The sequence below is a fragment of the Mobula birostris genome, chromosome 7 (genome assembly GCF_030028105.1).
Source record: "Mobula birostris isolate sMobBir1 chromosome 7, sMobBir1.hap1, whole genome shotgun sequence".
Taxonomy (NCBI): domain Eukaryota; kingdom Metazoa; phylum Chordata; class Chondrichthyes; order Myliobatiformes; family Myliobatidae; genus Mobula; species Mobula birostris.
Genome location: NC_092376.1, coordinates 87726022 through 87749963, shown reverse-complemented (window position 1 = coordinate 87749963; position 23942 = coordinate 87726022). Strand labels below are relative to the sequence as shown.

Here is a 23942-nt window from a genome sequence, read left to right as displayed (position 1 = left end):
AATAATATCAAACAGGATACTAAAAGCTTTTTCGAGTATATAAAGAGTAAAAGACAGGTGAGAGTAGATATAGGACCGATAGAAAATGATGCTGGAGAAATTGTAATGGGAGATAAGGAGATGGCAGAGTAACTGAATGAGTATTTTGCATCAGTCTTCACTGAGGAAGACATCAGCAGTATAATGGCCACTCAAGGGTGGCAGGGCAGAGAAGTGTGCACAGTCACAATTACGACAGAGAAAGTACTCAGGAAGCTGAATAGGCTAAAGGTCGATAGATCTCCTGGACCAGATGGAATGCACCCGCATGTTCTGAAGGAAGTAGCTGTGGAGATTGCGGAGGCATTAGTGATGATCTTTCAAAAGTCAATAGATTCTGGCCTGGTTCCGGAGGACTGGAAGATTACAAATGTCACTCCGTTATTTAAGAAGGGGGCAAGGAAGCAAAAAGGAAATTATAGACCTGTTAGCTTGACATTGGTGGTTGGGAAGTTGTTGGAGTCAATTGTCAAGGATGAGGTTATAGAGTACCTGGAGGCATATGACAAGATAGGCAGAACTCAGCATGGATTCCTTAAAGGAAAATCCTGCCTGACAAACCTATTACAATTTTTTGAGGAAATTAACAGCTGGCTAGACAAAGAAGATGCTGTGGATGTCATATATTTGGATTTTCAGAAGGCCTTTGACAAGGTGCCACACATGAGGCTACTTAACAAGGTAAGAGCCCATGGAATTATGGGAAAGTTACATACGTGGATAGAGCGTTGACTGATTGGCAGGAAACAGAGAGTGGGAATAAAGGGATCCTATTCTGGTTGGCTGCCGGTTACCAGTGGTGTTCCACAGGGGTCCGTGTTGGGGCCGTTTCTTTTTACATTGTACATTATCGATTTAGATTATGGAATAGATGACTTTGAGGCTAAGCTTGCTGACGATACGAAGATAGGTGGAGGGGCCGGTAATGCTGAGGAAACAGAGAGTCTGCAGAGACTTGGATAGATTGGAAGAATGGGCAAAGAAGTGGCAAATGAAGTACTATGTTGGAAAGTGTATGGTTATGCACTTTGGCAGAAGTAATAAATGGGCAGACTATTATTTAAATGAGGAAAGAATTTAAAGTTCTGAGATGCAACGGGACTTGGGAGTCCTCGTACAGGATACCCTTAAAGTTAACCTCCAGGTTGAGTCAGTAGTGAAGAAGGCGAATGCAACGTTGGCATTCATTTCTAGAGGAATAGAGTATAGGAGCAGGGATGTGATGTTGAGGCTCTATAAGGTGCTGGTGAGACCTCACTTGGAGTACTGTGGGCAGTTTTGGTCTCCTTATTTAAGAAAGTATGTGCTGACATTGGAGAGAGTACAGAGAAGATTCACTAGAATGATTCCAGGAATGAGAGGGTTAACATATGAGGAACGTTTGTCCGCTCTTGGACTGTATTCCTTGGAGTTTCGAAGAATGAGGGGAGACCTCATAGAAACATTTCGAATGTTGAAAGGCATGGACAGAGTCGATGTGGCAAAGTTGTTTCCCATGATGGGGGAGTCTAGTACGAGAGGGTATGACTTAAGGATTGAAGGGCGCCCATTCAGAACAGAAATGCGAAGAATTTTTTTTAGCCAGAGGGTGGTGAATCTATGGAATTTGTTGCCACAGGCAGCAGTGGAGGCCAAATCATTGGGTGTATTTAAGGCAGAGATTGATAGGTATCTGAGTAGCCAGGGCATCAAAGGTTATGGTGAGAAGGCAGGGGAGTGGGACTAAATGGGAGAATGGATCAGCTCTTGATAAAATGGCGGAGCAGACTCGATGGGCCAAATGGCTGACTTCTGCTCCTTTGTCTTATGGATTCCGTAACAGAAATCTTATGGAACTGGGGGCTATAACCTCTGGCTGGTCACCCTCTCCTAACAGATGTCATGTACACAGTCAGAGTCTTCCTTTACCCTGACACCAAGAAGGGAGTTCACTATCCTGGAGTCTTTTATAAAGCCATAGAAATGTCCTTACACTGCTGCGCTTCTAGGCTGAGCTTCCCTGCAGTACAGAAGAGTTAGTCGTGGTACAACGGGTCTTTTCTGCGGTGCTGTTGCTTTCCCATATGGAGAATCTTTTGTAAAGGCTGAGATGCTCTTGGCTGGAAGAAAGTGGAGCAGATGCAGCAACTCCCTGGTCCTTACTGAAGATGATCAAGATTGAGAAGAGAGCATATGTGGGAGAACTGTTCTGGTTTCCGGCTGATATGCTTGGCATATCATCCAGCCCAGCTGGGAGAGGTGACAGGCAACATACGAGAGGATTCTCTAAAGTTTCAAAAAAGCCTTCTCCAGAGTCAGGAACACATCCTTTACCCCCAAAAACTGTGGGCCATTGAAAGACAGCAATTTGCTGTGTGAATGAGCACGTTTCTGCCAGTAATAAGGCGGAAGTGGAGACCATTTAAGATCTGTGTGTCTCAGATGAGTATCAGTCTGTTCCCATCCATCTCCACCTGCCAGCATACAGCGGCCGACTGATGCCATCATGGAGCTAACTATGTACACTGGAGCAGGTCTGAGGAGAGAAGCTGCCCTAGTTGAACCCAGATTGCATCAGCACCAGGTTCCTTGACACTGAGCTGTTCCAAGGTTGTGTCAAAGTCAGGTAGACATTCAACAGTTGGTTGTATGAGTCAATCTGATACTGCAACCCTTGGAATTGTATCAGCTCTAAATGGCTCAGACAAATGGTTTCCTGTATTCGTTAGGCAGGCACTAATTATTTTTGCCATTACCAGGAACATACAGGGGCACATATTTTTGCAAGCAATTTCCTGAGTAAATTAGCAGACAGACAAAGGGTTCAATCATTACAGGCCAATGTGTGTGAGGGTAGATAGTTATGACGCAACCCCATGCCCACCATATCAAGAGAAGCTGATGACGAATTCATTCCTGCTGGCAGAGACAATGGACAATTGCATTACACATTTTTAAATCTCATGGTCAGACTTTGTAAATTGTTCACAGCATTTACTGCAAACATGACTCATGGCTGGGAGTGACAGTTGTAGCTGATATCTTCTACATTTGAAGTAAAAAATGGAAAAAGTTCCTTTTCTCTGTAGCTCTCCAGAGACTGTGAAGTCCCTATATGGCATGTGCCTGGAGCTTTCCCTGTAGATCTCTGTCACCACTGACCAAGAAAACTTGGCCTCTGGGAACTCAAATTATCCACAAGATATCAGAGAGGCAAGCAGTGGTGAAAAAGAGTCACGGAGAAATGGAGCTGTAAAGGAATATAGCACAAGGACAGGTGCTTTGCCCCACCAAGCCCATGAAAATCATCCATCACCCATAACACTGGGGTTTCTACCCTGGGGTCCATGGACGCCTTAGTGAGTGGTAGAGGTCCATGGACGCCTTGGTCGGAGGTAGGGGTCCATGTTATGAAAAAGTTTGGGAGCCCCTGCATTACACTAATCCTGCATGAATCATTAATCTTATTTTTAAAATTTTTTCCACATATCCATTAACTCTTCCCAGATTCCACCATTCTCCTACAGAATAGGGACAATTTTCCATGGCCAGTTATGTCATGGTCCGGTCCGTGAACTCCACATTCTGGTTCACGGTCCAGTCTGTCGATTCCTTATTCCGGGTTTTCCTGTTTTCCTTTGTTCCATTGGGTGTCTTAATTGAGGTGCCTGATTCTCATTTTGGGCTGGCACATAAATACCTCTCAAACCAAGGATTCCCTGCTGGACTGTTCCCTTCCCCTTTCGTCTGAAACCTTGCCTGCATACCTGTCAAGTTCAACTGCTGGAGTGAGACCGGAGCCTTGCCACACCAAGATAAGGAACTATCTATCGTTGAGTTTGGAACTATCTCTTTGTGTCCCTGTGTTTAGTGTGTGTGTCAAAGAAGAGTCCTGGCCCTAGGTCCTGTTCCCAAGGAGGGGTCCCGACTCTGTGTAAAGCGCCAGCCCTGAGCCCTGTTACTAAGGAGGGGTCCTGACTCTGTGTTCTGTGTTCCTGTGTTCCAAGTTCCAGGTGCCATGTTCCAGTCCTGTCCAAGTTAAGGCTTCATGTTCTCATCTTGTCCATGTCCTTCATCCAGTCCAGGAGCCCCTCGGCAGTTCCCTCGGTAAGTGTCCTCAGCAGTCATCCCGGCCCTGCATCCTAGAAAGGGTCCCAGTCCTGCACTCCAAAGAGGAGTCCCTGCTCCTTACCCAAGCTGAATCCAAGAGCCGAGCCAAACCTAGTCCAAGAGCCTCGGCCTGCCCTGGGGTACCTCGTCCAAGGCTCTGGGTGTCCAGTTCAAATCCAAGACTCTGTGTTCCTGTGTTCCAAGACCAAGTCCAGGCACCATGTTCCACCCCTGTCCAAATCTGAGCTTTGTGTCCTCATCTAGTTCCGGTGCCTCACCCAGCCCAGTGCTGGAGATTCCTCGTCCTGTGCTGGGGTACCTCGTCCTGTCCTGGCCAAGATCCTAGTCCCTAATCCTAGACTAGATGCGGGTTCCGGTTCTGAGTCAAGACCCAGGTTCCGGGTCCTTGTCCAGACTCTGGTTCCGGAGTTCCTAGTCCAGGCTCGTCATTCCTAGTTCCCCGTCTGGGTCCCGTGTCTCTAGTCCAAGTCCTAGTCCAGGCCCTGAATCCTAGTCTCGTCCAGGGCCTGTGTCTCTGTCCAGCGTCGTTTCTTCCTTATTCACCTTGCTATCTCGATAACACTAGTCCTGTTTCTAGTACTTCAGTGTCTGTGTCTTGCATTGAGTCCTCTCCCAACACCCCCTTATGACAAGTTAACCTAACAATGTGCATGTCTTTGGAGTGTGGGAGGAAACTGATAACCCCAGATGAAATCCATACAGTCCAGGAATAAGTGTAAAATCTGTACAGACGACACCCGTGGTCAGGATGAAACTCTGGCCCCTGGCACTGTGAGACAGTGACTCTACTGGCTGTACCACACACCCAAAGCAGCCCAGTGCCCCTGTGTCACCACCCTATGGCCCCTGGAGCTTCCAAACTGCAGATTCACAGCCTGTGAAACTCGCCCATGTAGCACAGAAATTATTGCAATACATGAATAAATTTTTGGGTGACGATACTGCTGAATATTGAGTCCTCTGTGCTCATACAGGCTTCCACATTTCCAATATCGCAGCAGTGATTACTCTGGGACAATGCAGACTACTATATATACAAAACAGATCTGAAGAAGAAATGCTTTATAATTCTGTTTCACATAGCAAAGCGATTTCTGATGACCTTGCAGATTTATTCAATCATATTTCATGTCAGTTAAAAGCCGACAACTCTCCAGACCATGTCAGTTTGTCGTTTAATCCCCTTTGACCAATTTGAATGTCAGCCGAACACACCACAGTTCATTAAAGGCTAACAGACTGGAAAACCACTTTATCATTATAAACACTTGTATCAAACTTCACGCTCTTGTGTTTTCATATGTATTAACTTTGTATTTTAATAGTGGAGTATAACAATGCACTACCAGCACTTTAGCATTCAATATTGAACACTGCCTTTTGTCACCTAGTATGCAGAATCTAACAGCTCACAGAGTTTTAACATGGATATTAAGTTTCATGAAGCAAAATCATAATGAGATTCTTCTCAATTTTTGTTTAACTTCCAGATTAATTGTCAGATGCTTTGCTGTAAGATGTCACCATCAACTACTCCTTCAACTATTTTGAGGCTTGGTAAAATACCGTTGAACAAAGTTGTTTTCTCTTCTGTCCATATTTAAGACCTGAAGACTTTGGTGTGAATGACCATTTCTGGATGGGAATGGGTCCTGGTGGACTGCCAGCCCCTCCAGAAGCAGCAGCAGAAAGCCCAGCTGATTACAACAGTTAGGCATCATTAAATTGCTGCTGGCTGACTTCCCAAGGAATTGGCTAGGAATTATCTCTGAAGCAGAGACTAGTCAATCAGCTTGTAGATCATGCCCAAGGTACGTTGAGGAAAGGGGTGGATTCATCAGCTGTAAAATGTTGCTCATTCAGAAAGGGTGCTGTGCCAAGGCAGAGGGTCCAATGCTTCCTTTGTGCAGACAGAAGCACATCTCTGCTCTTCTAGGGAAGGCTCTAAATCCATCAGGCCATGCCTCTTTGTGGGTCTTAGCTGTTTTCTTCATGGTAGCTGTTTGCATTACAGCTGACTTTCCAGTTTGAAAGCTTTTTCCCCTTTTCTAGGCCATTCCTTGGTGTCAAGTATGACATGCCTCAGTTCCAACACGATAAACTCTGAGGAGGCTGAAGAGTCTAATCTGGGATAAGTGGCCATTGAGATGATACTGGTGTGGCAGAATTCTGACTGGCAAACATTCACAAGGCTCTCCATTGACTGAAGTCCAACATTATGCTGGAAATTGTTTCTAGGAATGGAGAAAACCTTGACAAAGGACTTTTCTTCCTAAAAACACTTAATCCTTAAAAGTGAGCAAAATCCAGGGAGAAAATTTCTACTCACATGTTATATTCCATCCATGACCTGATTACCAACCTCACTTCCCGTTCTGATACCAGGTTGTCAAACTGAAATATTAGCTTCGTTTCTCTCCCCAGATATGTTGCTTGACCTGTTGGCTATATCTGCTATTTGACTTGCTGCAACATTTTTGAGTGTTTCTCAGTGTTATTAGAAACTTAACAGTCTAATCACTGCTTTATGACATTTGCTCCTAACAGTCATTCATTGACTATTTAATTTAAAAAATAATTGGCTCCGCTCTCGGAGGCCATTTCCATCTGCTTTCTACCTTCAGGCTCTTCTGTCATACTAAATCTAATGACATCTCAAACCTCATACCATCCTGATGGCAGCTTGACTTCAATGCTTGTTCAGATGTCTGCCTGTCATTGGCTTGACTTCAGCTGTGTAGATTGCTTTGGCCATTTGCCATAATGTTGCTTTAGAAGCGTCTGTTAGTGGAGGCTGTTAAACCATTTTAATGTGGCAAATGGGAGATCACCCCTGTTTTATTCTGGGCTTGGTCTCACTCCTTCCATCTTACTCACTTCTGTTCTGTTCTTCATTTTCAACCTTTAAGTAACAAAGAACCTTCTTTGGTTCTACATCCCTTCAAATCCAGCCTCAATCTCGACTTTCATTGCTACCAACCAGCCCATTTTGTAACCTTGGGCTTTTCAGATGCGAAGTGCCAGTTTGCCTGGGAACCTGACAGAACAAGCCTGAGACATATGGTCATGGATGATACTAGGAAAATGGTGGGAAGCTAACCAGAAATCAGTGTGGAGTGGGCCCAGGGCCCGACACTGATCTGGCTGGACAGACTCCTGAATGGGTGCAGCAATTGCCTAACATGAAAAAATTGTGGGTGGTGGGTGGGTGGGAGGAGGAGGGTGTTAGAGAAAGGGAGCTCCTGTTGTTTGAAGTTCCAAGGGTCATTCTGATTCCTTTCTAAAATATTCCCTTTGTAATGGCTGCTGTGAGCAACCAAAGATTTATTCAGATGAATCTTTATCCTATTACTGATCAGATGTTCATGTGTTAAGCCTGCTGCAACAAAACAAATTTCATGTGTCATATATCAGTAGCAATAACCCTGATTCTGATTCTTAATCTGAAAATGCCATTTGCCTTCTTAACTACTTGTTGGACTTGCCTATAGGCTTCTTCCAATTCATGACTAGAACCCTGTACCTCACTCAATTTTATTGTACATAGCCTGGACGTTCAAGGACTCTTCATGCCATGTTCTAAATATTTATTATTTATGTATTATTAATATTTCTTTTTTTCTCTCTTTTTGCATTTTCACAGTTTGTTGTCTTTTGCACACGGGTTGTCTGCCTGTTGGTGCTGTCTTTCATCGATTCTATTATGGGAATTGTATTTACTGAGTATGCTCACAAGAAAATGAATCTCAGGATTGGATATGGTGACATATATGTACTCTGATAAAAATTTACTTTGTACTTTGTAATCTCTCTGCACTCAGATAATAAAATAATCAGTCTTTTGATTTCTTTTACCAAAGTGCAAAACCTCACACTTCCCCATATTTTACACCAGTCATCTATCTTTGCATCAATTATAATACCTTGCCAAACACAGATAAAATGTGTAATTCACTATGAAGTTCTTTGATATGTGCTTAGGACATGAAAGGCATTAATTAAATTCAAGTTAAGTTTCTTTGATCTGAAAGTTTCTTTAATTTGAGAAGTATTTTGCTGCTGGTCCATATTTTTGGCAGAGTATGTGATAGAAATTGTCATGCATGGTGCAATGAGCATATTTTGTCTAAGACGATAATTAAACAGTTGGGTCTTTGTGCATGCACAATTCAATGCCAATTGTATACACTGCTGAACACAAATGTCACAGAAACATGAGCTGTATGAATATCAAGGGTAATTAGTTTGGTCAAAAATTAGTTAAGCAATGAATATTGCCCAAGCCATTGGGGTGGATTCTGCTTTTCTTCTTCAAATGACTCTCCAGTAGGGCTGAATAGACCTTGTTTTACAGTCTCCTCCAGAAAAATGTACCTGCAAAAATACAGCCTTTCATGATTATATGTCTGAAATGTGACCTTTGATTCGAAGGCCTGGAGACTCAGCTGATCCCACAAACAACAGGACACACCCACTGGTATCTGCCTGCACCAAATAACTCAACATTCATGATTATTGCTCAGATAATCACTTCCAAATTTTAAGAAACACTCTGACACAGTTTGCATGTGTCGCGCACCGTCTCCAGTCTCCCTACCAACGAGCGTGCAGCCCTCAGTGATATGATGAAAACTAACTCATATATAAAAAAGAGGCACATTTTTTTATGCTGGCAAATACTTTGTGATATTGCTCATAAAATGTAAAAGAGGAATTGCTTTATGGCATCAGGGGACCAGTTAGCATATCCTTGGAAGAGATAACTACAGCTTCAGGTTTTCAAAAATTATTTTCTGTTCAGCGGTTTGACTCTGCCTTAAAATGGAAAAATAATGTGTTCATATTTAGTTATTACTATTTACTTGTATAACCACATAATTTTACATCTACCTTTAGTTATTAAATCCATACTGTGACGGGAGTCCTTGAAGAGAATGGTTTGGACCCAAGTGCTGGAGTATCTGAAGCAAGGATAGACATGGTATCAAACTGGATCGAGAACTGAGCACAAAACAAACTCTAGCCAATATCATCAGTAGGGTTTATGATTGAGCACCAAACCTCAGTTCAGGTACTCTTTAAATACTCAATTCTTGGTGGCCAAAACATGATTACCAATTAGCGGGACCATCCTGAACCCTTAAAGGGGGCTCGCCTGTTATCCACACTCTGGGGAGTTAAAGCGTCTAAATCCCGGAAGCTGATGTGATTGGGAGCGTCTCGTAACAGGACTCCCTTCCCTACACTGGCTGCTCATAGAGATGATGATTGCAGTCACGGATGAGAGCAGGATCCAAGATGTTTCATTTAGGCACCCAGCACCTCTCCTCCAGTCCGAATCCTTCCCAGCCCACGAGGTATTGCTGAATCCTTCCCAGTCCACGAGGTATTGCTGAATACCCAAACAGTACACAAGTCCAAAAGTCTTTTCACCATGAAGCCCTGTTTCCCCTTCGATACACCTGGGTGGCGGCGGGCTGATGGTGGTGGGGCGAAGGGGCTGGTGCAGACAGGTTTTAATTTAGAGATGTGGAAGGTGGGCTAGATCTTCAGGGTCTTGGGGAGCTGTAAGGAGTACTTTCCTCAGAACCCTGAAGGGTCCAATGAAGTTGGGCACCAGCTGTCTAGATTCCACTCAGAGAGACAAATCAAAAGTGGACAGTCAGACTTGTTGCTCGGGCTGCAATGCGGATCCCTTTCTTCTTCAGTTCACCTTGGTCTCTGTCTTCCGGGTAGAGGCCAGCAAAATCTCTCTTGCCCTAATCCATTTTTGTTTGCAATGTTGGATGAGATCCTCAGCTGCAGGAACCCCAGTGTCGGCTTCCTGTTCTGGAAAGAGAGGCGGAGGACAACCAAACTGGCACTCAAACAGTGACATCCCATATGTCGAATGCTGTAAGGTGTCATGGGTGACCTCTGTCCATGTCAAATGGTCACACCATTCATCAGGTCTTTCTGAGGCCAAGCATCTCAAGGGTCCATTCTAAATCTTAGTTGGTCCGCTGTATCTGGCCGTTGGACTACGGGGGAAGCGCTATCAGTTTACAGAATGCCCTCCAGAAATGTGATGTGAATTGTGGACCAGGATCTGAGAGAATGTCCATCATGGATCCCGAAGCCCTGGACAAGGACAAAATCTCTACCTCAGATGGTAGCTTCTCCAAAGCAATGAACTTGCAAGCTTTTGAAAACCAATCAACAATTACCAAGATGACAGTTGTCCTCTTGGTAGGTGTAAGACTGTGACAAAATCCATGGAAACATGCGCCCAGGGTCTTTCAGGAACAGGTGGGGAGTGGAGGAGCCCAGAGGTCGGGTAGGGGGCTCCTTGTCCGAGCATACACCTCACATTCCTTCACGTACTGCCAAGCTTCTTTCATCATTGCAGGCCACCAATTCCTCCTCTTGATAAACTCGAGGGTCTTGACAATCCCTGGGTGACCAATTATTTTTGGTGGATGTCCCCACTGGAGCTCCAGGGACCGGATGGAAATTGGGATGAACAGCTGATCTGGAGGACCATCATCAGGAACCTCTCCTTGCACTTGGGCCTTGTGAGCAAGAGCTGATTCCCCAGTGAATTGGCGCCACCACCTTGGCTCAGGAAACATGTGGTAGGCTGCTCCTCTTGTATGGGTTTGTCAGACTGATGGGACAAGGCATCTGGTTTCTGGTTCTTTGACCCCAGTCGATATATCAGGAAGAAATTAAAGCAGTTAAAGAACAAAGGCCACCTGGTCTGCCTGAAATTCAGCCTCTCAGCCTCCTGAGAGTAAGACATGTTCTTGTGGTCTTTCCAAATGATAAAAGGGTTCTTAGCCCCCTCTAGCCTGTGACACCATTCCTCCAAAGCTAACTTAACAGCAAGAAGCTCCCAATTCCTGACATCATAGTTTCTCTCTGCCTGGAGAAGAATGCACACGGGGGCAGTTTATTGTCCAAAGGCGATTGTTGAGAGAACACTGCACCCAATCCGATGTCTGAGGCATCCACCTCCACGATGAAGGAGAAATGAAGATGGAAGTTGGTTTGAACCACTGTTTAACCTCTGTAAAAGCAGCCTCCGCTTCAATAATCCAGACAAAAGGTCCCGTGGATTTCTTATTTAGCACTGTCAGCGGAGCTGCCACCGAGCTGAGCTCAGTGGACTGAGGTGGGGGAGCAGGACTGTGATGCCATAAGGACCAGGCTCGGACTGACTCTCTTCGACCTCCTGAAGTGGTCCGACTTTTGCTCTGCCAGGTGATTATCAAGATGAATGGACTGGTTGACCAGAACCTCTAAGTTCCCTTCTGGCTCTTTCAGGATGAGGACAACCTTCAACTTCACCTCAGAGTCATTGGCAGTTAGATTGGCCAAGGCCTTCCCATTCAAGTCACTCCCTTGGGCCAGGGTCCAAAATTAGATCACGTAGTTGGCCGCTGATCATCCACCCTGATGAACCCTTATTAGGTGGTCCGAGGCTCAGCCGACTCCAACAGTGTGAAGGAACACCTTCCTCATGATGGCCATGAATTCCACCAAACCCAAACAAATCTCTCACCTGCTTTGTCAACACACTGCCCCAGTCCAGGGCTCTTCTCGTCAGAAGCGAGACATTGAAGGTCATCTTTCAGCACTCCGAAGGGAACCAGGACGGCTGGAGTTCAAACACTAATGAGCTTTGGATGAGAAAGCCGCACGAGGACCTGGGTCACCATCAAATCTCTCCAGGGTCTGGCTCTACAGAGTGACTGATTGACTCTCCTGAGCGACTCTGACTTATTTGCAAAAGCTGACAAGCCACTACCTGGAGAACCTCCCAGGCTCTGTCTGGAAATGATCCTACTATGGTTGCTCAGAGCAGATGAAAGACTCTGACACTCCACTGGGTCCATACGGGCTCAATCATACCATGTCAAGAGTCCTTGATGAGAATAGTTTGGACTCAAATACTTTAAAATACTCCTGAAAACTCATAGCATGATTTAGGCCATACTTGACTGAATGGTGTTTTGTTTGCTAACATTTGTGTGAAATCGTTTACCTTGTTAAAGATGCTTTTTTATGTAATTCTCTACTATTTTGCAATGGACACTGTTTGCCACTGGTTTTAATTTGTCACATAAATCCCTGTCTAATTGCAGCTTTATTGTAGAAACAAATCTTTACTATAATCCAAAGCAAAAGCTCATCTCTAGACTTCAAAGACTAGATTTAATACTTCCCTTTGCAACACAATCCTTGCAACAGACCACGATTAGTCAGGGTAGGCAACAACACCATTATTCTCAACACAGGCACCCCACTGGCCTCCTCCTCTTCTCCCTATGCACTCACAACTGCGAGGCCAGGTTCTGCTCTACTTCCAGCTACAAATTCATAGCTGATGCCACTTTAGTCAGCTGAGCCTCAAAAGACATTGAGTCGGTGTACAGTAAGGAGATAGAGAGCCTAGTGACGTGCTGTCATAACAACTAACCTTGGCCCAGTGTCAGCAAAACAAAAGAGCTGGTCATTGACCTCAGCAAGGGAGACAGTGTGTATTTTTATATTACCTGTGCTGAGGTTGAGAAGGCTGAACGCTTCAAGTATCCTGAAGAGAACATCACCAATAATCTGTCCTGCTCAAACCATGTAGATTCTATGGCCAAGAAAGCCACCATTGTCTCTACTTCCTCAGAATGCCCTTGCCATGTTTTATCAATGCTCCATAGAAAGCATCCTGTCTGGATACATCGTGGCCTGGTGTGGCAACTGATCAGCCCCCAAATGCCAAGGAACTGAGGAAACTCATCACATCACAGAAACCAGCTCCCTCTTCATGGACTCTGCCCACATCCTTATTGCTCACAGAGCAGCCAACATAATCAAAGATCCCCCTGCCCTCCCCATCCCAGACAGTCGTTCTTCTGCCCTCTCCCATTGACTAGTAGATAGAAAGGCCTGAAAGCAGGTCTCTTTCTATCCCACTAGGCTAAGACTATTGAATGGTATCCTAATGCGATAAGGTCATCTCATGTCTTCACAGTTTGCCTCGGTGTGGCCTTGCATCTTATTGTTTGTCTGCGCTTTCTCTGTACCTGAGACACTTTATTCTGCATTCTGTTATTGTTTGCCCCTGTACCATCTCAAAGCACTATGGAATGATTGGTATGGATGACATGCAAAACAAAGGTTTTTACCAAACCTAGGTACCTGTGATAATAACAAGCCAATTTATCAATTTACTAGTGCAGCCTGAGCACAAAATAACTGATTCCTATCAAGGGTCACTATTACACCAGTCATTTAGTCTTTTTCTTGCATTTTGTACTCAAGGCAAACAGTTTTGTAAACAACTATCATTGGTGTTACCTGAACACAGGCAGGCGAGGCTTTAGCCAAGAAATTACTTTCGTATTTGGCACACAGAAAAGAAAATTAAGTAGGTCTTGGCACTAGTGCTCCACAAAAGTGGTTCAGTGGTGAGAGGTCATGATATTGTGATTAAGTCAAGGTACAGGTAGCAAGCAAAGCAGATTCATGGTTATATAGAAAAGCAGAAAGGTGGGCAAGAGGAAGAGGTTCACCTTAATGAATATCATGGAGACATCACGAAGGAATAAAGCATTATGAATTGCAGTCATAGAAGTGGGCTTTTGTGCCTTTATCTTGCGTGGTCTCAATAATATGTCAGCATGATAGCAACACTGAAGGTTTAAACAAACAAGGGTAAGCTTACAACTGAATGGAGACGATAAATTCCAAGGACAAGGGAGAGTAAAATGTTGTTATAAAAAACACTGTAATAGAAAGGACAAAGAGATTTCAAGAGTGCCCCAGTAAAGAAGCTGTTTATGATGAGTCAAAGATTTGGGAAAGGAATGACAGTGAAATGATTGAATTGTGAACATGAAGATTCAGCTTGGATCGCAGGTAAGGTATCTATTTATTTATTTATTTATTTAACATGATAGTGGGAGTAGTCCCCTCTGGCCCTTCAAGCCACACTGCCCCATTGACCCCTGACAGCCCAAATTAACCCCAGCCTAATCACGGGACAGTTTACAATGACCAATTAACCTACCTGGCATGTCTTTGGACTGTGGGAGAGAACCAGATCACCCAGGAAAAACCCACTCATTCCACGGGCAGGACATACAGAGACTCTTTACAGACAGTTCCAGGATTGAACTCCCAAATCTGATAGACTGAGTTGCAAGAGCATCGCGCTAACCACTATGCTACCGAATTGGGGGAGTGTTGCACTGTGACACATGATGTCTTCAACAAGAGATGAGAAACAGAAGCTTTATAAAGCCCTCCAGTAGTGTTAAATAGTCCATTACACAAGTTTAAAAAAGCAGAGGGGAGCTACTGATCCATTGTCCAACAATACCAGATAAAACAGAATTACCGAGTCATTATCACATTACTATGTGTGGGTGCCTACTCTCGGTAAATTGATTACTCTTCAGAATTATTTGATAGGTTGTCAAGTGCTTAAGGCCATTCCTAAGACTGATTACTCTACATAAATGTACTTTTCTTAAATTTCTGGGAGAGAAGGTCATATGAACGTTTGATGATGTACGCATTTCCATCCTAACTAATTGTTCCTAATCTGTTGCATCAAACAAATTGCTTGGAGGCCTTTCTCTATTTAATATATTTTCAAATAATAAGCAAGCTGAATATATGCTGCTCAATAGTGTATAATATCCTTGCAACTTTCATTTAGTCTCTCTGTTTATGAAGCCCCCAACTAAAAATAATCTTCTTAAATCATATTTTGATGAATAAAAACTTACAAAATCAATACAAAATGTTAATTTGTATTCTACACACAAAAATGTTTTCTACCAATTCTTTACTTAACACACAAGTGGGTTTCTAATAAAAGTGTCATAATTGATTGGAATAATTAAAGCTGTGCTTACAGGTCATACAAACAAGCAGACTTTAATATAACAAGCATGATATGACCACGAAGCAGCATTAAACAGAAAGAGTATTCTGTCTATCAAGATTGTTCTTCCACAATCCATATACAATTTCACACACATTGAAAACCTGGTTAAGAGACGGTAAGAAGGTTTCTCTTGTCCTTTTGGAAAAATGAACAAAAATTCCTCCCTATCTCTGTGTTTCTCAACCATTTGAGATGTTTACACATCCATAAATCTGGCATTTTGTACACCCATGATTTCTTTATTCTTTCGTCTTGGATGACTGTACTTTGAGACAATCAAGCTTCAAATCTGCAATCTCCTCTGCTCTGTACTCTCTTTTTCTCTCTTTTTGTCATCCTCAAACCATTCTCCTTCACTACGCTTTTGGTCTACTGATATCTTTCACTGTGATTCATTTTTTCGTGTTGTTAGAAATACCTTAGCGTACTTTTCTAAAGTTAAATGTGCACTACTAAAATAGGTTACTGCTGATTCCATTAAAAGAATTATCTTTGACTTTCTACTTAACTCTGTATGAAATTTAGTTGGCTCAAATTGTAATTTACACAAGATTAAAATAGTTTACTTAACCTTAACAAAACTTTCACGTGGTAAATACCAGATTCTGTAAGAACTGCATTTTGCCAAAGGAAATCTTCACATCATGCACCTATTTTTTGTTTCTTGATTTGACATGCATGACCTTACATATGCTTATAATAAAATCTATTCCATTGGCCCTGTGTCTAATTCAATTGGTTGCATTTGAAAACTTTCTCAGTTTCACAACGTCATCCATGAAAGCCTTAATGGATTCTTTCCTGCAGACAGGTAATGGAAGCTGTAACATCAACTGTAAAGAAGCTTGTATAACCCATGTTTTCATTGTCACAGCTCTATTCGGGATTCCACGCCAACTTCCTGCACTCAATTCACAATAAAAGGAGATTAACTGGTTCTTTGTAGGCAAGATCCAGTTTTGCATGCTTTGTTTGTCAAGTTTGTCTGTATGACCTTTAGAAAATAGTACATGGATAATAACACACTTCTAGATATATTAAAGGTGAAGATACCAATTCAGTGGAAGCTCTTTTAACTCATTCAGTGATAATCGGTCATATTTATAGTTCATATTTTGAATCTTAGCAGATCCTTTTAGAAATGAAATCTAATTCTCCCCTCCTGGTGTTAATTTCTCCAGGTTTTTGCCATGGAAATAATCTTGATTTGTCAGTAAAGAACAGACTCTGGATGCTGCTGTCCATTATGCAGTTCTCCTCTTTAAGCTACAGAAATGCGGCTTCTCCCTGTTAACATCCACAAGCATCAGCTTATTCCCATAACCGCAAGAACACCGTGATGTCCAAAAATCAGGTTAATTGAGATTAGTGCACATCCCTGGCTTTCAGGAATCAGAATCTTTCTTCTCCCTGGTACCTTTTCTCCTGCTTCGAGCTCCGAACAGTGGCACAAAATGCTGTATTAATCTACAATGACATTTTCAGCTTCGCTATTCTGAATAACAGTCTTAGTTACTTGCAGAACAATTAGCTTTTACAAAGCCTATATCCCCTGAAATCATGCTATTTAAAATGCCAGTGTTCTTTGTTCTCTCTGGGATCTGTGACCTGAGACCTCAAACACAATTTCATACATGTGCTCAGATGCTACACTCAGGGAAGGTCAAGGAAATACTGACTCTTAAGTTTCATAGCCTCAAAGGATCGTTTCAGCCTGTCACTGACCTCTGCCACATCTTACAATTTGCTGCTGACTTCTACATCCTGGAGGTCTCCCAGATTCCATACACAAAGAGAGGAAAATTCAGCTTTATCGCAGAACCCAACAGAGCTTAAGTACTTTGGGTACATTGTGCAGTTCCCTAAAATGTGGACATTCGGAGAATGCGTTGATAACTTCAGTTACCTCCTTGGATTCTGCTGCCACAAGAGCCTCACTGCAAACTAGATGGTCTTCATGGTCCCTTGTACAGGACACAGTTCTTTATCATGCTGTCCCTCTAAACCATGGGAAACATCCTCTCACTTGTTTGAATGTGAGGTACTGGCACTTGTCCAGGTGATACTATTCATCCTTGGAAACAGATTGAAAGAGCCAGTCGGGAGCATAGGGGACAATGATACTACAGCTGTTTGAAGTGATGTCTTTTTTTCTATCAAAGGATGACTAATTACACCGTGTGATAATCAGTATGCTCTTGCATCCAATGAATGCTATCATGATCGGGGATATGAGACTCCACTGACATGATAGGAGACACCAAAAATATCCCAGTAGTAAAAGATAATCGAGCTGTGGGAATTGAAGAATATAAAATAATCTCTACCTTCAGAGAAATATACCAAAGAAACAGAAGGTCAATAATTCACCTGTATCTGCTCTCCTAGATGCTAGGGTCTGGAACGAATCCCCAGGGCCAGATGGTCTGCATCCTAGAGTGCTTAAGGAAGTAGCCCAAGAAATAGTGGATGCATTAGTGATAATTTTTCAAAACTCATTAGATTCTGGACTAGTTCCTGAGGATTGGAGGGTGGCTAATGTAACTCCACTTTTTAAAAAAGGAGGGAGAGAGAAACCGGGGAATTATAGACCAGTTAGCCTAACGTCGGTGGTGGGGAAACTGCTGGAGTCAGTTATCAAGGATGTGATAATAGCACATTTGGAAAGCGGTGAAATGATCGGACAAAGTCAGCACGGATTTGTGAAAGGAAAATCATGTCTGACGAATCTCATAGAATTTTTTTGAGGATGTAACTAGTAGAGTGGATAGGGGAGAACCAGTGGATCTGGTATATTTGGATTTTCAAAAGGCTTTTGACAAGGTCCCACACAGGAGATTAGTGTGCAAACTTAAGGCACACGGTATTGGGGGTAAGGTATTGGTGTGGGTGGAGAATTGGTTAGCAGACAGGAAGCAAAGAGTGGGAATAAACGGGACCTTTGCAGAATGGCAGGCGGTGACTAGTGGGGTACCGCAAGGCTCAGTGCTGGGACCCCAGTTGTTTACAATATATATTAATGACTTGGATGAGGGAATTAAATGCAGCATCTCCAAGTTTGCGGATGACACGAAGCTGGGTGGCAGTGTTAGCTATGAGGAGGATGCTAAGAGGATGCAGAGTGACTTGGATAGGTTGGGTGAGTGGGCAAATTCATGGCAGATGCAATTTAATGTGGATAAATGTGAAGTTATCCACTTTGGTGGCAAAAATAGGAAAACAGATTATTATCTGAATGGTGGCCGATTAGGAAAAGGGGAGGTGCAACGAGACCTGGGTGTCATTATACACCAGCCATTGAAAGTGGGCATGCAGGTACAGCAGGCGGTGAAAAAGGCAAATGGTATGCTGGCATTTATAGCGAGAGAATTCGAGTACAGGAGTAGGGAGGTACTACTGCAGTTGTACAAGGCCTTGGTGAGACCACACCTGGAGTATTGTGTGCAGTTTTGGTCCCCTAATCTGAGGAGAGACATCCTTGCCATAGAGGGAGTACAAAGAAGGTTCACCAGATTGATTCCTGGGATGGCAGGACTTTCATATGAAGAAAGACTGGATGAACTGGGCTTGTACTCGTTGGAATTTAGAAGATTGAGGGGGGATCTGATTGAAACATATAAGATCCTAAAGGGATTGGACAGGCTAGATGCAGGAAGATTGTTCCCGATGTTGGGGAAGTCCAGAACGAGGGGCCACAGTTTGAGGATAAAGGGGAAGCCTTTTAGGACCGAGATTAGGAAAAACTTCTTCACACAGAGAGTGGTGAATCTGTGGAATTCTCTGCCACAGGAAACAGTTGAGGCCAGTTCATTGGCTATATTTAAGAGGGAGTTAGATATGGCCCTTGTGGCTACGGGGGTCAGGGGGTATGGAGGGAAGGCTGGGGCGGGGTTCTGAGTTGGATGATCAGCCATGATCATAATAAATGGCGGTGCAGGCTCGAAGGGCCGAATGGCCTACTCCTGCACCTATTTTCTATGTTTCTATGTTTCTATGAATAGCTGCAGAGATAGCAGGCGTGTCAGCTGCAATTTAGCAAAACTCTCTGGGTTCTGCAAAGGCCTGAAGTATTGGAAAAGTACAAATATCATGCTATTACTCTATAAAAAGGGAGACGAAAAGGAGGAATCTAAGGGTTGGTTAGCCCAGGATCGGTCTTTGGGAAGATGTTAAAATTCATTATTAAAGAAAGAACTAGCAGGATATTTAGAAAGTTGTGAGATAACTAAGCTGAATTAATGTAGCTTTATGAAAGGAGAATCATGTTTGGTAATTTTTTGGAGCTCTTTGAAGATTCTGGGGAAACTTGTAGATAGAATGTGTTTAGATACCTAGATAAACGGTTACTAAACAAGGTGAGAATACATTGTGTCTAGGGTAGTACATGGGCAGGGGAGTGGCCAACTAAAAAAACAGTGTTCTCCCTCATCGTTCAGTGCAGGGGCCTTAGCTGTTTACAGTCTGTGTCAATAAAATGGATAAAGGGACAGGATGTCTTGCTACATATTTCCTGACGAGGAGAGTGCTGATGAGGAGGGTGCTGACGAGGAGGGTGCTGACGAGGAGGGTGCTGATGAGGAAGGTGCTGACGAAGAGGGTGCTGATGAGGAGGTTGCTGATGAGGAAGGTGCTGACGAGGAGGGTGCTGATGAGGAGGATGTTGATGAGGAGAGTGCTGACGAGGAGGGTGCTGATGAGGAGGGTGCTGACGATGAGGGTGCTGACGAGGAGGGTGCTGATGAGGAGGGTGCTGATGAGGAAGGTGCTGATGAGGAGGGTGCTGACGAGGAGGGTGCTGATGAGGAGGATGTAGATGAGGAGGGTGCTGACGATGAGGGTGCTGACGAGGAGGGTGCTGATGAGGAGGGTGCTGATGAGGAAGGTGCTGATGAGGAGGGTGCTGACGAGGAGGGTGCTGATGAGGAGGGTGCTGATGAGGAAGGTGCTGACAAGGAGGGTGCTGATGAGGAAGGTGCTGATGAGGAGGGTGCTGACGAGGAGAGTGCTAATGAGGAGGGTGCTGATGAGGAGATTGCTGATGAGAGGGTGCTGACGAGGAAGGTGCTGACGAGGAGGGTGCTGATGAGGAGGGTGCTGACGAGGAGGGTGCTGATGAGAGGGTGCTGACGAGGAAGGTGCTGACGAGGAGGGTGCTGATGAGGAGGGTGCTGACGAGGAGGGTGCTGATGAGGAGGATGTTGATGAGGATGGTGCTGATGAGGAAGGTGCTGATGAGGAGGGTGCTGATGAGAGGGTGCTGACGAGGAAGGTGCTGACGAGGAAGGTGCTGATGAGAGGGTGCTGACGAGGAAGGTGCTGACGAGGAGGGTGCTGATGAGGAGGGTGCTGACGATGAGGGTGCTGATGAGGAGGATGTTGATGAGGATGGTGCTGATGAGGAAGGTGCTGATGAGGAGGCTGCTGACGAGGACGGTGCTGACGATGAGGGTGCTGACGAGGAGGATGCTGATGAGGATGGTGCTGACGAGGAGGGTGCTGACGAGGAGGTTGTTGACGAGGAGGGTGCTGACGATGAGGTTGTTGATGAGGAGGATGTTGACGAGGACGGTGCTGACGAGGAGGTTGCTGACGAGGAGAGTGCTGATGAGGAGGGTGCTGATGAGGAGGATGTTGACGAGGAGGATGTTGACGAGGAGGGTGCTGATGAGGAGGGTGCTGATGAGGTTGCTGACGAGGAGTGTGCTGACGAGGAGGTTGTTGACGAGGAGGTTGTTGATGAGGAGGATGTTGACGAGGAGAGTGCTGACGAGGAGGGTGCTGACGAGGAGGGTGCTGACGAGGAGATTGCTGACGAGGAGGGTGCTGATGAGGACAGTGCTGACGAGGAGGATGTTGACGAGGAGATTGCTGACGAAGAGGGTGCTGATGAGGAGACTGCTGATGAGGAGGATGTTGAGGAGGGTGCTGACGAGGAGTGTTCTGACGAGGACGGTGTTGACGCGGAGGATGTTGACGAGGAGGATGTTGACGAAGAGGGTGCTGATGAGGAGGGTGCTGACGAGGTTGCTGACGAGGAGGGTGCTGATGAGGACAGTGCTGACGAGGAGGATGTTGACGAGGAGATTGCTGATGAGGACGGTGCTGATGAGGAGAGTGCTGACGAGGAGGGTGCTGATGAGGAGGATGTTGATGAGGACGGTGCTGATGAGGAGGGTGCTGACGAGGTTGCTGACGAGGAGGATGTTGATCAGGAGGATGTTGATGAGGAGGGTGATGACGAGGAGGGTGCTGATGAGGATGGTGCTGACGAGGAGGTTGCTGACGAGGAGGGTGCTGATGAGGATGGTGCCGACGAGGAGGATATTGATGAGGACAGTGCTGACGAGGAGGGTGCTGACGAGGAGGGTGCTGATGAGGAGGTTGCTGACGAGGAGGGTGCTGACGAGGAGGGTGCTGATGAGGATGGTGCTGACGAGGAGGTTGCTGACGAGGAGGGTGCTGACCAGTAGGGTGCTGATGAGGATGGTGCTGACAAGGAGGGTGCTGATGAGGAGGTTGCTGACGAGGAGGGTGCTGACGAGGAGGGTGCTGATGAGGAGGGTGCTGATGAGGATGGTGCTGACGAGGAGATTGCTGACGAGGAGGGTGCTGACCAGTAGGGTGCTGATGAGGATGGTGCTGACAAGGAGGGTGCTGATGAAGAAGGTGCTTACGAGGAGGGTGCTGACGAGGAGGATGTTGATGAGGACGGTGCCGATGAAGAAGGTGCTGATGAGGAGGGTGCTGACGAAGGGGGTGCTGATGAAGAGGGTGCTGACGAGGAGGTTGCTGACGAGGAGGGTGCTGACCAGTAGGGTGCTGATGAGGATGGTGCTGACAAGGAGGGTGCTGATGAAGAAGGTGCTGACGAGGAGGGTGCTGACGAGGAGGATGTTGATGAGGACGGTGCCGATGAAGAAGGTGCTGATGAGGAGGGTGCTGACGAGGAGGGTGCTGATGAAGAAGGTGCTGACGAGGAGGGTGCTGACGAGGAGGATGTTGATGAGGACGGTGCCGATGAAGAAGGTGCTGATGAGGAGGGTGCTGATGAAGAGGGTGCTGACGAGGAGAGTGCTGATGAGGACGGTGCCGATGAAGAAGGTGCTGATGAGGAGGGTGCTGACGAAGAGGGTGCTGATGATGAGGGTGCTGACGAGGAGAGTGCTGATGAGGAGGTTGTTGATGAGGACAGTGCGAATGGATACAGGAAGGTTAAGCAAAGAGGTCAAAGTTGGCACCTGACGTATAATATCAGAATAATGTCAGAATGTATAATGACATATAATGCCAGAACTTGTGAGATATCCACTGAGAAAGGAAAAACAAATATCTAAATGCAATATATCGGTTTCCTCTCTCATTCCAAAGAAGTACCAGTTAATAGGTTCACACACAGAATGCAGGCAGCATCTGTGGAAATGAGTAGAGTCGACGTTTGAGGCTGAAACCCTTCGGCAGGGCTGGAGAAAAAAAGATGAGGAGTAGATTTAAAAGGTGGCGGGGGGGGCGGGTGGGAGAAACACAAGGTGATGGGTGAAACCAGGAAGGCGGGGGATGAAGTAAGGAGCTTGGAAGTTGATTGGTGGAAGAGATACAGGGCTGCAGAAGGGGGAATCTAATAGAAGAAGACAGAAGGCCATGGAAGTAAGAAAAGGGGGAGGCGATGGGCAGGCAAGGACAGAAGGTGAGGGAGGGAAAAGGGAATGGGGAATGGTGAAGGGTGCGCATTACTGGAAGTTCAAGAAATCTATGTTCATGTCATCAGGCTGGAGTCTACCGAAACGGAATATAAAGTGTTGCTCCTCTAACCTGAGTGTGGTGTCATCACAACAGTAGAGCAGGCTATGGATTAATATTTCCAGTTAAATGGTCATTGTAAATTGTCCTGTGATTATGCTAGGGTTAAATAAGTGAGTTGCTGGGCAGTGTGGCTCAGTGGGCTGGAAGATCCTTTCCCATGCTGTATCTCTGAATAAATAAATACAAATGTTTCTGTACAACAGTATGTGGGGGTCCTAATACTTGAAACACAACATGTTGGCACAAAGGAAAACAAATAATTGCGATCTCAGCATTTAGTACAATGTACAGTATGTGGAGTAGAAAAGTAATTGATGCATCTTTACAGAACGCCGGTGAGACAGTCCCTGGGGTCCTGCATATACATTTGGCAACTACGTATAAGGAAGGATGTGCCTGTATTAGAAGCAAGACAGAGAATGTAATTAGGATGATTGCTGGGATGAAGAGGTTGAAGAATGAAGAGAGATTGAGCATAGAAGAAAGTGATTTTGCTCAAACATATAAGCTTCTGAGAGCTGTTTGAAACAAATTATTTTCCACTCCTTTGTTGTTTCTTTCCTGGTCCAGGACATGGTTTTGGCTGGTCAGGTTGCTGGGTTAGTAAATAGAAAGAGAGATTGGATGTCCATTTCCAATTTAACATCATTAGCCAATTCTCCTTTGAGATAGGTGTAGCTGGAATCCTTTGTTCTCCCATCCATCTAAAGCTCCTCAGTGCAGCTAGGACATTCAAGCTCTCTTGTTGCTTCTCCAGCAGTACCGTGCTCATTGACAGCCCCCAGATGCATTGATTGAAAACCAGAAGAACATAGAATAGTACAGGCCCTTCAACCTGCAATGTTGTGCTGAATTAATTAAATTAGGAATAAAAAGTTCAACTCAACTAATCCCTTCTGCCTACACAAAGTCCATATCCTTCCATTTCATGGACATCCATGTGCTTCTCAAAGAGACTCTTGAACAACTCTAGCATGTTTTCCTTCACCAACAGCCCTGGCAGCACATTCCAAGCACCCACTACTCTGTGTAAAAATCTCGCTCTGCACATCTCCTTTCA

General features: G+C 44.9%; 1 pseudogene; it reads right to left on the bottom strand.

Moving 5' to 3' along the window:
* Positions 1 to 20765: 20765 nt before the first annotated feature.
* LOC140200939 (uncharacterized) overlaps positions 20766 to 23942 on the bottom strand; it is a 73475-nt pseudogene continuing 70298 nt past the window's right edge.